The following is a 17,728-nucleotide window of genomic DNA, read 5'->3' as shown; positions in this document are numbered from 1 at the left end:
TTTAATAAACACATTATATAGTTCTGTCATGTCATCCTGTTTACATAGTCTCATATTTTGAACTATGTCTTTCCATCTTTTTTAGTTAGCCATCATAATGTGAAATTGTGTCATGCTATCCTGTTTAGTTAGCCATCATATATGTGAAATTGTGTCATGCTATCCTGTTTGGTTAGACAACATAAATATGAATTATTTCATGCCCTCTTTTATTCCCCACTATCCATTGCACCTATCTATCATACAATGTCTATACTTTCAATTACTTTTCTTGTTTATCAGCCATTTGAATTGGAGAGCGTGATGGCAGTATCTAATGGAGTAACAACACGGTCTTCAGAAAAGATAGTGCTACCAGTTGATGCAGATAGAACCACGGTTGTACTTGCCCAAGGACCAGATCCACCACACATAACCCAGACTCTCGCAGATTGTACCCCTACCCAGTTGGACAGAGAACCAGCTACACCCCTTCTAACCCCAACCCCGGCAGATAGTAACCCAGTTCCAGTTGACACAGCACCGTCTCCACCACAGAGCACCCAAACACGAGCAGTTAGTAAGGGAACTGCAGTGCCCAAAGCACGAGGACCACCACTCCGAATCCCAACTCAACGCTTAAAGGTGAAGAAGATTTGTTCTCAGGTCAGGTTCTGTAGCTATGGTTCATACTCCTTTGCTCTTGCATTACTGTATTTACTCATACCAACTATTTTCAAATTTGAAGGATGGAATTGAAACTCCAATGGCGCAACAGGTATGTTTTAAACCTGTTTCTTTAACTGGTTTGCTGTTGTAACCTGCTCTATGTTGATTTTAGTTTCAATTGAATAAACAGTTATGTTCTCATGTCATGCACATTACAAGTGTTGTTATTGCTCTATAGTTACCCACACTTATATTCTGTCTATTCTGCTTTGTCTTGAACAAATATTATTTGAATTGTGTCTCTATCTTGATTTGGCAACAAAAACTAGAATGATATAGACCATAAAGTGACCATGGTACATAGATATATGTTTGTTTCATGTTGTTATCCTGTCCACTTTACTACTGAACTCATTTACCAAAATGAGTTTCATATACAACATGCTAAACATGTGATGTGTCTGCTTGTTTCTCTTTTAGAATGCGAACAAAATATTGGAGAACAGTACCGCGTTATCCAATGGTAAAGGAAGTAATGCATATAAGGTTCAAGATAGTGAGACATCCCTGTTGGTCTCCAAGAAAGCTGATAAAAACTATCTTCACGATAGTGAGGGAACCCAAAAGTCCTGTCTTGATGTAGTGTTCGAGTTACTAGCCACTACTGCTGGCACAAGCTCTTCGAACTCGCTGCCTGAATTAGTTCGTCTTCTTGAGTCTCAACTTCAAGTTGAAAGACATCGATCAGATGTGCTGCGACAGGAAGCTGAAGGACAGAGGAAGTCCCTGCAGAATTCAGATGCATATTTTCTGGTGCAACAGCAAGCTCTGGAGGATTTAAGCGCCAAACAAGAGAAAGTTAATAAGCTTGCTAAGCATCTTGCCAGCATTATGGGTACCTAGGATATTGTTTCTTGAGATCTTTTGAAGTGGTTTCAGTTCTGGATTTTTTTTGCTGCGGCGTTTATTTGCGCTGGTCGCCAACTTTGACAACCAGTGTATATGATATGCTGCTTTGTTCCCTATATTTGCAATGGTGGCGAACTTTGATGCCTAGTGGATGTAATATGTGTAATAGCCGTGATAGCCTAGCGTTAGTTGCTTGCTTATTTATTTCCTTGTTGTCTTGTTTATTTGTTTGCTTGTAGTCATTGCAGTTCTTTTTCCGCGGTTAGCTAGTGGCTGCAATAACCTATTTTTTTAAAAAAACTAGGCCACAATAACCATGGGCTAATATTTACTGTAGTGACACTGGGCCTCCTACTGGCCGTAGAAACAGTGGGCCTTCTACGGGCCATAGAAACAATGGGCCCCTACGGGCCGTAGAAACAATGGGCCTTCTGCGGGTCGTATCATCAATGGGCCTTATACGGGCCGTATGATCGATTGGCCAAACATGGGCCAAACAGACCGCATTATGGCCATAAACGGGCTAGAGTTGGAATCGTCCGTTCATGGGCTGACCATAACGGGCCATCGTTAATAGGCCGTATTTGATGACGCTATGAAAACGGCCCAACGTATTAACAGACCACAAACGGGCCGACTATAACCACGGGCTGAATTTGGCCCACAAGCAGAAAATTACAGTAACGGGCCGTAAGTAAACGAATGCTGGAAATGAGCCCAAGAATAAATGGGCTCTGAGAAGGCCGAAAGATAACATGGGCTGGAAACGGCCCAACGGAATAACGGGCCGTTAATGGGTATAAAGTGATGCACTGTTCATTACGGGCCAGTTTCACCACGGGCCGTTAATGGGTGTAAAGTGATACACTGTTCATTACGGGCCAGTTTCACCACAGGCCGTTAATAGGCCAAGAGTTACATAGGGCCTCATATGGGCCGAAAGACGTCATGGGCCATACATGGGCCAGAAGTGAAAACGGGATGGAATCATATTGGATGGCCCAGATGACGCTACTGGGCCTAATTCGGATAGGGCGTAACGGGCCTTGGGTTAGCGGGCTGTAAATGGGCTATATGTGAACAGGCCGTTAACAGGCTTTCCATGGGCCGGCCCGCCACCTTTTGACCAAGTCAAACGGGCCGGCCTTTTCACAGGAATGGGCCTCTGTTGGGCCGTGCCACGTGTCGACGTATCATAGGCGCCTTCTGTCCAATGAGTGGATGACATCTGTCCCAACGATGAGCCGACACGTGTTTCCTCCAGCCAATGATGATTTTACACGTGGAAAATCCCCATTGGTCGGGGCTGTTAACGGGTTATCGGATCCAAAACCCGACCCGATAGCTTAACGGTGTTCCGTTACGGTGGATGCCACGTGTCGGTCACCCTTGACGAAAGCACTTCTGTGACGCGCGATTTATCGTCATGGAAGTGGACACTTCCGTGATGATAATTTTGGTAATGTCATGGAACACTTCTACGACAGCACAGGTATGACTATCTTGATTCTGTCATAAATTTTTCATGGATGTACATGCATGACAAAAAATGCGACCTACTATGACAAACACGTATCATCACGGAAGTGTATTTTTTTGTAGTGTATAACTCAGGAGCTCAGCAGAAACCTCGTCTAACCCCGAACTCGGGAGGACTTGTTCATAACCATGGAGGTCATAATCACACCGGAGGAAGTTCGCATAACCACAATGGTTCTAAGAATGGGACTGGGAACGGAACAAGCAACAATCAGAACCGCTACAATCCAGCCACACCCGCCAAGAGAGATCTAAGTCACATTACTTGCTGTAAGTGCGGGAAGACTGGACACTATGCCACGGAGTGCCCTGAAGCGAAGAATGGAAACGACAATGGGAGTGCTGGGAAGAAGCCCAACCCATTCAACAAAGGACAAGTGAACCACGTTAATGTGGAGGAGGTTGAAGAGCAGCCAGACGCGGTTATCGGTAAGTTTTTGGTTAAGTCTTTTACCGCCCTTGTTCTTTTTGACACTGGTGCATCGCATTCATACATATCAAGGGGATTCGTGGATAAGTTTAAACTACCAACCCAAACCCTTAGGACCCCTCTGTTAGTGAGTTCACCTGGAGCAGAGTATATGGCTAGTCGATGGTGCGACCAGATACCCCTAACCATTGGTAGCCATGTTTTCCCGTCAGACCTAATAATTTTGGAGTCAAAAGGATTGGATGTGATATTAGGCATGGACTGGATGTCAAAGTATGGAGGAAGCATTGACTGTGCTAGTAAGTCGATTTATCTCACCACCCCGGAGGGAAAAAGGATTAAGTATGTATCTAGGCATGCGCCTAGGAGGAGCCAAGTAAATACCCTCACGGGAGTTGTTCAGGAGGAAGTGCCCGTAGTGAAGGATTACCCGGATGTTTTTCCAGAGGAGTTACCAGGCATGCCACCGGATCGTGACATCAAGTTTTTGATAGAGCTATTGCCAGGTACAGGGCCAATATCAAAGAGACCCTACCGGATGCCCGCAAATGATCTGGAGGAGATTAAGAAGCAGATCAAGGAGTTATTGGAGAAGGGTTACATTCGACGGAGTTCATCACCATGGGGAGCCCCAGTGCTTTTGGTTGAGAAGAAGGATAAGTCTCTAAGAATGGTTGTTGATTATCGTGCGTTAAATGAGGTGACAATCAAGAACAAATACCCATTGCCGATGATCAATGATTTGTTTGACCAACTGCAAGGAGCTAAGGTGTTTTCAAAGATTGATCTGCGATCAGGGTATCATCAGCTGAAGATTCGAGAGAAGGATATACCAAAGACAGCATTCACCACACGGTACGGGTTGTATGAATATACGGTCATGTCATTTGGACTGACTAACGCCCCTGCCTATTTCATAAGCATGATGAACAAAGTGTTCATGGAATATTTGGATAAGCTTGTTGTGGTGTTCATTAATGATATAATGGTATACTCGAAGAATGAGGAGGAGCACGAAGAGCATTTGCGTTTAGTTCTCGAGAAACTCAGGGAACACCAGTTGTATGCCAAGTTCAGCAAATGTGAGTTTTGGTTGAAGGAATTCGGATTCCTTGGACATGTTATATCAGGAGAAGGTATAGCAGTAGATCCCACCACGGTTCAGTTAGTCACTGAATGGTTGGCACCCACTTCAGTTAGCGAGATCCGCAGTTTTCTTGGACTCGCAGGATACTATCGAAGATTCATTGAGAATTTTTCCAAGATTGCAAAGCCAATGACGGAGTTATTGAAGAAGGATACCAAATTTAAATGGACGGAAGAACATGAGGCAAGTTTTCAGGAGTTAAAGGAACATTTCACTACAATCCCAGTGTTGATTCTGTTGGATATCCGCAAGGATTTCCAAGTGTATTGTGACGCCTCCCGCCTAGGACTTGGAAGTGTGCTTATGCAGGACGGAAGAGTTGTTTTGTATGCCTCACGATAACTAAAACCGCACGAATTGAATTATGCCACGCATGATTTGGAGTTAGCAGCAGTAGTGCATGCGCTCAAGACTTGGAGACATTACCTTATTGGAAATTGTTGTGATGTGTACATGGATCATAAGAGTTTGAAGTACATTTTCACACAGAAGGAGTTGAACCTTAGGCAGAGGAGATGGTTGGAGCTTATAAAGGATTATGACATGAAGTTGCACTATCAACCAGGAAAGGCCAATGTCGTAGCAGACGCCTTGAGTCGAAAGAGTTATGCTAACACCCTAGTGACCACGGGATTGCCAAAGGAGTTAGCAGAGGATCTCAGGGAACTTCGATTGGAGATTGTTCCTAGAGGTTTTGTTGCAACAATGGAAGTTCAGTCTACATTGTTAGGAAAGATTCGGGAAGCTCAGAAGGATGACAAAGATATTGCCGAGATAAAAGAAAGAATGAGCAAAGGAAAGGCCAAAGGTTTTCGTGAGGATGAGCACGACACCTTATGGTTTGAGGACCGTGTTTATGTGCCCAATAACATAGAGATCAGGAAGTTAATACTTCAGGGGGCTCATGACTCACCATACTCGATACACCCCGGAAACACCAAGATGTATTTGGATTTGAAGGAACGTTCTGGTGGACTGGTATGAAGAAGGATATTGCCGAGTATGTAGCCGTATGTGATGTATGTTAGAGAGTGAAGGCAGAACATCAAAAGCCAGCAGGATTGTTACAGCCTATGCCGATACCCGAATGGAAGTGGGATAAACTTGGCATGGATTTCATCACTGGATTGCCCAGGACCAAATCAGGATATGATTCTATATGGGTAGTAGTTGATCACTTGACCAAAGTGGCTCACTTTATCCCAGTGAAAACAACCTATACAAGTGCGAAGTTGGCCAAGATATACATGACCAGGATCGTATGTCTGCATGGAGTTCCGAGGACCATAGTATCAGATAGAGGAACACAGTTTACCTCAAATTTTTGCATCAACTGCACCAAACTTTGGGAACGAGATTGGAGTTCAATACAGCATTTCACCTGCAGACGGATGGACAGACCGAGAGAGTCAACCAGATTTTGGAGCACATGTTGAGGGCTTGTGCGCTGGATTATGGATCTAGTTGGGATGACAATTTGCCCTACACAGAGTTCTCATACAACAATAGCTACCAAGCCAGTTTGAAGATGGCACCGTTCGAAGCCCTGTATGGACGAAGGTGCAGAACACTGTTGATGTGGGATGAAGTTGGAGACCGACAGTTGTTTGGACCAGACTTGATCAAGGAGTCTGAAGAGAAAGTTAAGCTAATCCGAGATAGACTGAAGGTAGCTCAGTCTAGGCAGAAGAGTTATGCAGATTCAAAACGCAAGGAGGTAACCTATGAAATTGGAGACAGAGCATATCTGCGAGTGTCACCCTTGCGAGGAGTGAAACATTTTGGAGTCAAGGGAAAGTTAGCCCCGAGATTTGTAGGACCGTATCGTGTTTTGGAACGTATGGGAGAAGTTGCCTACAAGTTGGAGTTACCTGAAGGACTGTCAGGAATTCATGATGTGTTTCATGTTTCACAGTTGAAGAAGTGTCATGCTGAGATGGCTGATATACCGTTAAGAGATACAGTACCCTTGGAGGCGATTCAGTTGGACAGTGATCTGACCTATGAGGAGAAGCCAGTCAGGATTCTTGAATTTGCCAGCCGAGTCACCCGCAGCAAGGTTATCAAGTTTTGCAAAGTTCGGTGGAGCCACCATACCGAGGATGAAGCCACCTGGGAACGAGAGGATGATCTTTGCAAAGACCACCCACACCTATTTTCTAGCCAACCCGAATCTCGAGGGCGAGATTCATCTTAAGGGGGGTAGGTTTGTAACATCCCAAATTTTCAATTTGGAATGTTATACATAGATCATTCATGCATATCATATTTTATTGCATTTCTTTTCGCGATCCTCGAAATCCTAAGCAACTCAAGGACCCTCGGAGAGAGTTGGGGATTTCATTGTTTTCATATTTGAATTTTATCAAATATTGAAACAAGGATTATTGGTTATAATTATTTTTCTCTCCAAAAATATTTCATATTAAAATATATGAGAGGAGATAATATGACTTCTCCAAAATAATTGAAATATTGGAGGAAAAATATTAAAATCAAATATTTGATTTTATTCGGATTTTATTGCTATTTTATTTGCATTAGAAAAATTACACGTTTTTCAAATTGCATTTTAGGGCCAAGAAAAAGTTTGTCTTGTTCTAAATATTTTATTTAGACGATGAAAATTTGTTTTGGTATTTTTAGATTTTTATTTTTTTCTAGGATTTATTTAGTTTCGGCGAAATTATTAAAAAAAACTCCAGCGCCCGACTGGGCCGAAGCCAGCCGAGCCAGGCCGGCCCGCCGCGCCGCCACCGCCTTCCCCCGCGCGCCCGTGCCCGCACTGGACTCCGCTGGAGTCCGGGAGTCCGCCGCCGCCCCGGTTTCCCCTTCCCCAAGCCGACCCCGCCCTCCCCCCCTCTATATGCCGCCCCGCCCTGCCGCCACCACCCCGTCCCGCCTGCCGCCCGCAGCCGCAGCAACAGCAGCCGCCGCCGCCGCCCGCCGCCTGCAGCCGTCCTCCGTCGTCGCCACCGACGCCACCCAGCCCCGCCGGATCGGACGAGGTAGCCGCCGCCGCCGGTTTTCTCTAGAAAACCGATCCGTTTTTTTAGAAAACCCTGGTTTTCGTTTTTCTTTGAATAGACCGGTTTTTTTCTCTCGGTTTAGTTTATTTAGCGGACGTTCGTCCGTACGTTCATTTTAACGAATGGTGTTCACTCGTTAGCCGCAGACAGTGAACATTCGTTCGTTAGCCTGTTCGTCAGTTTTTCTTTTTCTCGGATTTTTCGCGATAATTTTTGATCGCGATTTCTGATCCGATTTTCGTTTCAGTTTATCTTTTCGCTCGTTTATTGGAATCAGGCGATTCAAGCGCCTAGATCTTCGTCTCGAAATCCTCTTTCTGTTTAATCAACTTGAACAAGATTTTGGTACTGTAAAATTTGACTTTAGTTCAGATTAGTAAACAGATCTTGTTTCTTTCGCAGTTTGAGTTTCGTTGCTCCGTTTGATTTGATTCTTTTCGCAAACCGGAGTTCTTAAGTTGAACTTTCTGGTCAATTATTCTTATTTGAGTTTTGCCCGTGCATCTTTGCTTGAATGCTTATGTATGCTATTGTTTGTTTGTGATAGAATTCTCGGAGTGCGAAGCGTGCTACTACGAGTCCCTAGGTTTTGCGGATCGTCAGCAAGGCAAGTAACACATTGATCATACTCCTTTCATACCCAGTTTTTATGCATTAGTTCCAATACTCAAACATTGCATGACTAGGATTTGATTAACTTGTGGGTATTGGGAAGTAGTTGATGAGGTAGAACCTATTGCCCGGTTATATTCAAACCCTTGGGAGTTACTTCTACGTATTGCTTATATTGCTATGCTATGCTCGTAGACGTGGTTTGGGTGAGTGAATCCATGACAGATGTGAGATGATTAATTAATGGTTCAACTTAAGGTGGAAACTTTAATACACATCTGGGTGGATTGCTTGTCGGGCACCTGGAGAATCCAGTGTTGTCCTAGGATATCCCGGAATACCCGTGTGATAATCCTAAGGTCCGCCACCCAGGCTCAAAGGGAACTGAGATATTTTCATGCTAGAAACTTCCATGTGCAACCACAAGCTATTATGGGCTCTAGCATAGTTGAGTAGGTTGCATGAGCTCTTGAAGAGGTGGATCAGCAGGTAGAGGGATGTAGGTTGGTATGGTCTGCCCGTAGTAAAGAGTTAATGTTTCTGAAAGACTGTGTCTCGGTCATCCGTTTCTCAAACACCATGTAGTGCGAGAAAACCAACGGAGGAGATCGAGTCTTGTGTGGAAAAGTGTGCAAACCTCTGCAGAGTGTACAATCTAATCATGGTTAGCCGTGTCCCCGGTTATGGACATCTTGAGTATCTAGTACTTGGATTATCCTAAGTATCTCATCACTCTAAATTAATATTGTTGGGTTGATAATTACTTTTAATTGGGATTGAGTTGGAGGAACCTTCTCAATGATGTTTCAACTACCATGATAGTTAAAATAAAACTTATTCCTTTGTTGTAGGGAAAAATTGGCTTTTCGCAAAACTATAACCATAGAGCTTTCCACCAGCCAAATATGCATGTAGTGATAGCATTATTCTGTTCTTGCTCTACTGTGTTATATTGCCAGCATATTCCATGTGTTGACCCGTTTCCGGGCTACAACGTATTATGTTGCAGACTTTTCAGACGAGGAGTAAGGTTCGTTAGGTTGTTGCCGTGCAGCTCAACTATGCCGTTGGAGTTGATGGACTCACTTTATCTTCCAAGCCTTCCGCTGTTATCGTATTAGATGGCCTTAAGCCATATTTATTGTAATAAGTTCTCTTCTGAGACATCCGATGTAATAATTGTGTGATTGCTACTCTGTTATAAATCCTTCGAGTACTGTGTGTGTCAGCATTACCGATCCAGGGATGACACTGAAGCACAGAGACTTGACCGTTTGAGGTCGGGTCGCTACAGTCTCCATCTTTCCAACACACAACAATTGATGTATCCCTCTAGCTAGCCAGACCTGCCGACGACACACAAACATGTACACACATAGTCCCTCCCCTCCTATCACCATCCATGCCTCCCGCCCTAACTCTAAGGCACATAGGCACTATCGCACCCTCTATTGTTATCCATCTTGCACCCGTGCAGTGTCACAAGCTAGCTGCACCCTCTCCCCCCACCACACACCTCTCCCTCTCTTCATCACTCCGGGTGTTCTTTATCTCTGACCCATGCATGCATGTGCACCAATCAATTTCCCTCTATGTGTAGCCACATCTCTCGCTATTTCCCCTTTCAAAATGTCCGATCTATATCTCTAGTTAAGTCTCCCCCTTTTTACCCACATACACATAGACCATACCACGACCTCTCTACATAGGACCGCCTACCACACACACATTAATTGCCCCTCGCCATCTCATCATCCATGCCTTCCGCTTTGTCCATCGACCAGACAAGCGCGCCCACGCAGGTTATCGTCCCCTCTCTTTAATTATCGATCTCGCACTTGTACTCCTTCCTTGTCTTCACCTAGTTGGCCTATCGCATCATCTTCGAACATGCACCCCCTCTTTCGTAGCGCTTGTACGCTCGTAAAGTTCTTCCCTCTATCCGTGTCTATCGATATGTTGCGTAAACGATCCCTGTATTCAGGCCTCTCTTTGACAGAAACATATGTATAGAGGCATGTCGGACACACCATCTCCCTCTCTCTCTAACACACCCACTAGGTGGAACAGTGGAGGACATGTATGAAGAGAAGATATGCACGCACCCACGCACAGCCTCCCTCACACACACATGCGGCTACACGATGGAGCACATTTCTCTAAGGAGAGTTAGCCCTCGTGATAATTTGACGCATGTTGAAAGACTTGTTAGATGACGTGGCACTAGTTGTGTAGCCAACAACCGGCTATATGGAGGTGTCATGTCATATATAGTCAACCTAATAGCCAACGTGTATAGTGTAGCCAGTTGCTAAGCAGTACTACTTTATTAATGCATAGCCCACTATACACTCTCATAATGTTTCTTGGAGTCCATGCTATAGCCGGATGTTAATCTATAGCCTGCTTCCATTCTCTCTCCTCTTCTTTCTCATCTAGCTGAACACAAATATAATTGTTTATTCATTATAGCCTGCTTAATGTAACTTATTATAATTGCTCTTCCGGTACATGCAAAGCAAGTAGGAAACAAAATACGAGCAGGTTTTTGTTTCGGGAGATGTTTCTCTTTTTCAGTCAATATAGTTTTGAATAAAATGATGGGGGAGCTCAATGAAGCCACGTGGCACATGTGGAGGGGTTGTTTGCCAGCTTCTTGCATGGATTGATCACACTGACATGTTGATGCTTCCAGAAGAACGTAGACACTGCTGGGTACAATGAGGTTATTGTAGACGCGAATCCCAACCATTGAGAACGCGGGCCCACGTACGTCTCCGAGAAACATATGTAATGAGGATTTCTAGCGACCGATCTCATTAAGGAGGCAAAGCAAGTGTTACCCTTTACAAATTAAGTTAGGCGATAAATTTACAACCCGTCGCGCTGGCGTCGCCCCAACACACGGTCGGTCCGGCCCACCGCTCACCGAAGGGACGCGCATCATCTCGGTGCATCACTGACACGTGGGACCGCATGTAAGCAGTAGCACCAACACACGGTCGGTCCGGCCCGGCGCTTAGCATGAACAAACGGTATGTTCGGCCTGCCGCTCACCGAAGCGACGCCCATCGGCTTGGTACATCACTTATGTTCGACCACATGTGAGTAGTAGCAAACCGACAGGCCAAGCTCCCCTGTCTACCGTGCAGCAAAATCCCGGCCTTTTATTGTAGATCCCTTAAAAAAATGAAGATCACACATAGGAGCAGACCATGGCAGTTGCGAATGCTCGAGTGGCGGTTTGTAGAGGAACGGCGTGGTGTAGCAGTTTTGTAAAATGCCACGACACTTCTTTTTCTACTGCTGTGTACGTGCAATAACTGGCACCGTCGGATACATATCTTACGATTATTGGGGCGTTCACCAGGAATAGCCTCGTGGCGAGCTATAGACTAGTCTTTTTTTCACACGCATTACATCGACACATATCATCTCTCTCCCTCTTTCCCAGGCACGCAGCTAGTCTCTCGGGATTTCTCGCACGCACCATCTCTAGCTCTCTATGTTCATGCCACCCACATACACTTGTACTCTGCGTTTAGTACATTGTAGGTGAAGAGAAGAGGAGCACGCACGCACTCGTCCTCTCTCACACACACATCTGTAGCTACGAATTGTAGTGTTCTTGACCATCTGATTGGCTCTATCATAGGTTCAAGTTGCTCCTTGGCCTTGAGATTGAGAAGTTTAAAACGTGGAGGCCAAGCTGGAGGCACGAGGTTTTGGTTAATGTGCGGGCCGCACACACGGCACCAACACGACACGAGCTTCGTCTGCCTGGTGCGCAGTCGGGTGAGTACTACTAGTAGCAGCACTACTTTGATGTGTTGCGACAACTCGCAGAAGTATGCAACACTTCCTCAACAAACAAGCATATAAGCAGCTTATACTCCTTACCCAAAGGATCTTTATATCCAACAGACACAAAATATCCCTTCGACTGTTGGAAATTACTTTAACTGCTGATCTGGTGTCGAAGTAATTGCTGCATCGCCACCAAAATCCACCATCTCTTAAGCTAAAGTAGACTGAGCTAAACCCTATCTTAGCATATTACTAAGATAAATAGAAGGCACCGTAGAATCATTTAGGTGAGCTTGTCAATCTGAATGTGGAGGGATACTGTCCTCGACAACCCACCCCCGGCCAGCAGCTTGAGCGGCACTGAGAAGAAGGTCAGCTTCTGCACGGCGATAGCACCAGGCTCCTTGCTGCTTGTCACCTCGATCTCCACCTTGACAGCATCGGTCCTACCTTTGGGCTCCCCCGGCGGACCGTTCGCCCACACCTTGGCTGCATAGTGCGGCGGTGGGGACGCCCCCGCTTTGATGCAGATGACCGACACAGTGATAGGCGCGCCGATGTCGAGCACGCCGCCGACCACGAAAAACGCGTGGTCGTCCTCCTCCGTGAACAACAAGCACCGCAGCTCCGACACCGGCACTTGCAGCTGTAGCACCTTGTCGTACTGGATCTTGTGCACGGGCATGGGATGCACGGTGCTGATGTGGTGGGGGAGCGCCGGCGGCGGACTTCATAGCCGCAGACAGGCACGGGGCATTTGCAGGGTGCGAGCCGACACACGCTCTGGTGATCGGCGAGCTTGTGATAAGTGATGTAGAGCCCACATCCTTCGTGTGGGCACTCCACCGCCCTCACCGAGGAAAGGACGGCGTCCATCGCCGTGTTGCGCACGTTGAAGCCGCCGCCGTGCTCACACTTCAGGCACTGCTGCTGGTTCCCTGGGCGCTCGCCGCGGCAGTCCGTGCAGGCCGGGTGCCCTCCCTTGCACTGCACAAATCAATCGAATAACACATCAATCTAGAAACCTACACCTCGCTCGATCAGCCGAACGGACGAGGTGTATTCGAACCTCGTACACTGGAGGCTTCAAGGGGCAGAGGCACAAGGGGCAGTGGAGCAAGGTGAGGTCCATAGAGACCTCCATCATCGGGTCCTGTTCCGTCGGCATGATCTCGCCCTCCTCGTGCTCCACCATCTCTCACTGTAGGGCCGGGGCATTAGAAAGTTTTACCATCACATATTCATACTACTTGAAGGTGCATTAAATCAACACATGCAAGTATCAAAAGGAAAGTCACGACATGCATGCATGCATTATAATTAATGCATCGGTAAACGCAAATTATTGAAATATATCGAGTGCACTTCTTTGATGTGTCGCTTCAACTTGTACAACAAGGAGAAGCTTGATTACCACGCCCTCTCCCTGGCCCATGAGCGTGGTGGCTCGCAGGACTAGGAGAAGCTTTCGCTACACGCTCCCCCTCCCGCACGCGATGGACATGCAATAGTTCATTCGGTGTCAGATGGCCAGAAGCATAGTACTGTAGTAGTAGCATCAAGTTCGGCTTCCCAAAGAGGCGAAGAGCCAAGCGCAACCCGAACGCTCGTGTGGCAGTTTCATGTGTAGGGGAGGTAGTAGTAACTAGTCTAGGATAGCGTGTACCATGCCTCTAAGCTTAAGGCTGGCCATAGTGGGGGTAAGACTACCCACAGTGGGAGTAACATAGTAACATCACACAATCTAGATAAAATAGATGATGTGGCAAGCAATTAATGAAGAAAGAGAGGCATGTGGTAACATAGCTAGTTACTAGTAGTATGAGTAACATCACACATATCAAGGCAAGATGAGTTTATAACCTAATAAATGAAGTGTTGCATGACACCACACATATGTTACTCCCCACTATAGAGGTAGTAGTAACATATGCATGTTAGAGCAAGTACAATAGTGGGCTTATAGCCTACTTACATGGCAATTTTGCCTATGTGGAGGAGAGAGACATAAAAAAGTAAGGGGAGTGGGCTCTCATGCAAGAGCCTGGCTATATGCGTGCTTCAAGGTAGATGCAATAAATGTGAGGAAAGAGATAGAGAGAAGAAAATAAAAAGTACTAATCTTATAGCCAACCTTATAGCTAAGCTTGTTGTATGAGTGACTATATGTGTTGGCTATAGATTATATGGCAACATCTTATAACCAGCAGTTGGTTGTATTATTAACCATGGTCTGCTACCTCTTGAGCATGCGTTGGTTTTCCCTTGAAGAGGAAAGGGTGATGCAGCAAAGTAGCGTAAGTATTTCCCTCAGTTTTCGAGAACCAAGGTATCAATCCAGTAGGAGACTACACGCTAATCGCCTAGTACCTGCACAAACAATCAAGAACCTTGCAACCAACGCGATAAAGGGGTTGTCAATCCCTTCACGGCCACTTGCAAAAGTGAGATCTGATAAAGATAATAAGATAAATATTTTTGGTATTTTTGTTGTATAGATTGGAAGATAAAGATTGCAAAGTAGTAAACTAGAATTATAGATCGGAAACTTATATGATGTAAAGTAGACCCGGGGGCCATAGGTTTCACTAGTGGCTTCTCTCAAGATAGCATATTTTACGGTGGGTGAACAAATTACTGTCGAGCAATTGATAGAAAACTGCATAGTTATGAGAATATCTAGGCTTGATCATGAACACAGGCATCACATCCGTGTCAAGTAGACCGAAACGATTCTGCATCTACTACTATTACTCCACACATCGACCGCTATCCAGCATGCATCTAGAGTATTAAGTTCATAAGAACAGAGTAACGCATTAGGCAAGATGACATGATGTAGAGGGATAAACTCAAGCAATATGATATAAAACCCATCTTTTTATCCTCGATGGCAACAGTACAATACGTGCCTTGCTGCCCCTACTGTCACTGGGAAAGGACACCGCAAGATTGAACCCAAAGCTAAGCACTTCTCCCATTGCAAGAAAGATCAATCTAGTAGGCCAAAGTAAACCGATAATTCGAAGAGACTTGCAAAGATATCAAATCATGCATATAAGAATTCAGAGAAGAATCAAATATTGTTCATAGGTAATCTTGATCATAAACCCACAATTCATCGGATCTCGACAAACACACTGCAAAAGAATTACATCGAATAGATCTCCAAGAGAATCGAGGAGAACTTTGTATTGAGATCCAAAGAGAGAGAATAAGCCATCTAGCTAATAACTATGGACCCGAAGGTCTGTGGTAAACTACTCACACATCATCGGAGAGGCTATGGTGTTGATGTAGAAGCCCTCCGTGATCGAATCCCCCTCCGGCGGAGCGTCGGAAAAGGCCCCAAGATGGGATCTCACGGGTACAGAAGGTTGCGGCGGTGGAAAAAGTGTTTCGTGGCTCCCCCAATGTTTTTAGGGTATGAGAGTATATATAGGCAGAAGAAGTAGGTCGGTTGAGCCACGAGGGGCCCACGAGGGTGGGGGCGCGCCTACCCCCCTGGGCACGCCCTCCTGCCTCGTGGCTTCCTCGTTGCTTCCTTGACGTCCACTCCAAGTCTCCTGGATTGCGTTTGTTCCAATAAAGATCCTCACGAAGGTTTCATTCCGTTTGATATTCCTTTTCTGCGAAACACTAAAATAGGCAAAAAATAGCAACTTGCAATGGCCCTCCAGTTAATAGGTTAGTCCCAAAAATAATATAAAATAGCATATTAAAGCCCATTAAATATCCAAAACAAATAATATAATAGCATGGAACAATAAAAAATTATAGATACGTTGGAGACGTATCATGCTCTTACTAGTCTAAGTTACTCCCCACTGTGGCTAGTCTAACATAACCGATATCATGCACTTGGGACTAGCAAACATGCTTATGTGGAGGTAGTATCATACACTAGTATCATACGTAGATACCGTATCATGTTTGGCAATAAATATGATCATCTATGATACTACTCTATGATACTATGCACTACGGAGGTAGTATCATACACTAGTATCATATGCATGATACTAGTATATGATACTCTCCACATAATCGTTGGAGTCGGCTCCATGCTATGAGGCCGTCTCGAAGCATTTTTTATTAAAATAATCTTCTGGCTTCCCGAAGAGGCGAAGAGCCAAGCGCAACATGAATGTGGCAGTTGTGGATGCTCGCGTGACAGTCTTTGTGTAGGGGTGGGGCGTGGTGTGGCAGTTTTGTGGCAATTCTTTTCTATTGATGTTTGCGTCCAATAGGTGCCACCATCGGATGCAAATCTTGCGGTTATTGTGGCAATTGCTAGTTATAGTCATCTTACAAAAATCAAATAATCTCAAAACAAACCCGACCATGTTTCTTGTTCCTAGACATGAATAGGAATCAACCAATAAGAGATGTGGGTCGTGTATGTTTTTAATGCCTTGAGATGTACCTAGCACGGCATGCAACTGTCAGTTCATTGCATGCAATGGTATTAATTAGCAAATACTCCCTCCGTTCCTAAATATTTGTCTTTCTAGAGATTTCATCAAGTGACTACACCGTAAATGAGTACATACGGAGCAAAGTGAGTGAATCTACACCATAAATATTTAGGGATAGAGGGAGTAAATATTAAGTTCTCTCGTTTTCCTCTCCGCCTTGGTCGCGGAGCAAAATATTGAGTACTAGTACTACTCACTAGTCTCTTTTTGACACGCATTTACGTTGATACGGCTTGAATGCGAACGAGGGAGAGGGTAGCGGTTCCCGAAACATTGAATGGTCAATGATGCCTCCTCATTCAATTAGCATGCAGAGGTAAGTAATCGGAGAAGTAGAATGAAGCCAGCACGATGTGAATGCAACGCAGTTTGGACTCTCATGTAAAGGCGCCCCACCACTCTAATCCATCTACTCCTAGTCTCTACGCAACACTGCTCACTCCAATCCAAGACCAAGACCAGGTGACTAGAAGCCACAAGCACCCATGGCGTCGATGGACGCGAGCGGTAGTCGGCTGCGCTAGAACATCCAAGACGCCGGCCTGCGGCCCCGCATGGTGCAGCATTTCCAGATGGTGCTGGCGACCGCCGATGTCATAGACCTCATCGACGCTGGCTTCGGCTCTCTCATGGGCAAGATGATGGTCCGCTCCATCCGCAAGTTCACCGCCGTCAAGAAGCGCGCGAACGACCTTGTCGTACTCCTCCAGCCCGCGCGCCCAGGCTCCTTGTTGCCTGCTACCCTCATCGGCCTCCAAGGTGATGAACTCTTTGAAGCACTGATGGCCCAGCAACTGCCGGAGGTTGCGACGAAAAATGTGCACCTGGAGGCCGCGTGCGCCGCATAGTGCCTGACCATGCAAGAAACCGTTGACCTACACATCCACATCTATAAGGAAATCGTCTACATAGGCCACTATAAGGCCAGCGAGGATAGAAAACAAGTTGGTCTTCTTCCACCGGCTGGAATCTTTGGATGCCATTGTTCGGAAGCATGTTGACCTGGCCACGAAAGGCGCTGCTACTTAGCCGCCATTTGGTGGGCCGGCGCCCTCAGGAGGAGGAGGTTGTTGATGGATGCATCTTTCTTCTTGCCTCCTGTAACCAGCACAGAATCGCCTCTTGGCCT

General features: G+C 45.6%; 1 pseudogene; it reads right to left on the bottom strand.

The window, feature by feature from the left end:
* Positions 1–12,404: 12,404 nt before the first annotated feature.
* Positions 12,405–13,316, bottom strand: LOC109777070 (E3 ubiquitin-protein ligase SINA-like 10; annotated as a pseudogene).
* Between the last annotated feature and the right edge of the window lie 4,412 nt (positions 13,317–17,728).

This window comes from Aegilops tauschii, chromosome 3, assembly GCF_002575655.3.
Source record: "Aegilops tauschii subsp. strangulata cultivar AL8/78 chromosome 3, Aet v6.0, whole genome shotgun sequence".
Classification (NCBI taxonomy): domain Eukaryota; kingdom Viridiplantae; phylum Streptophyta; class Magnoliopsida; order Poales; family Poaceae; genus Aegilops; species Aegilops tauschii.
The sequence above is the reverse complement of the archived record's forward strand: the minus strand, read 5'-3'. Positions and strand labels throughout refer to the sequence as shown.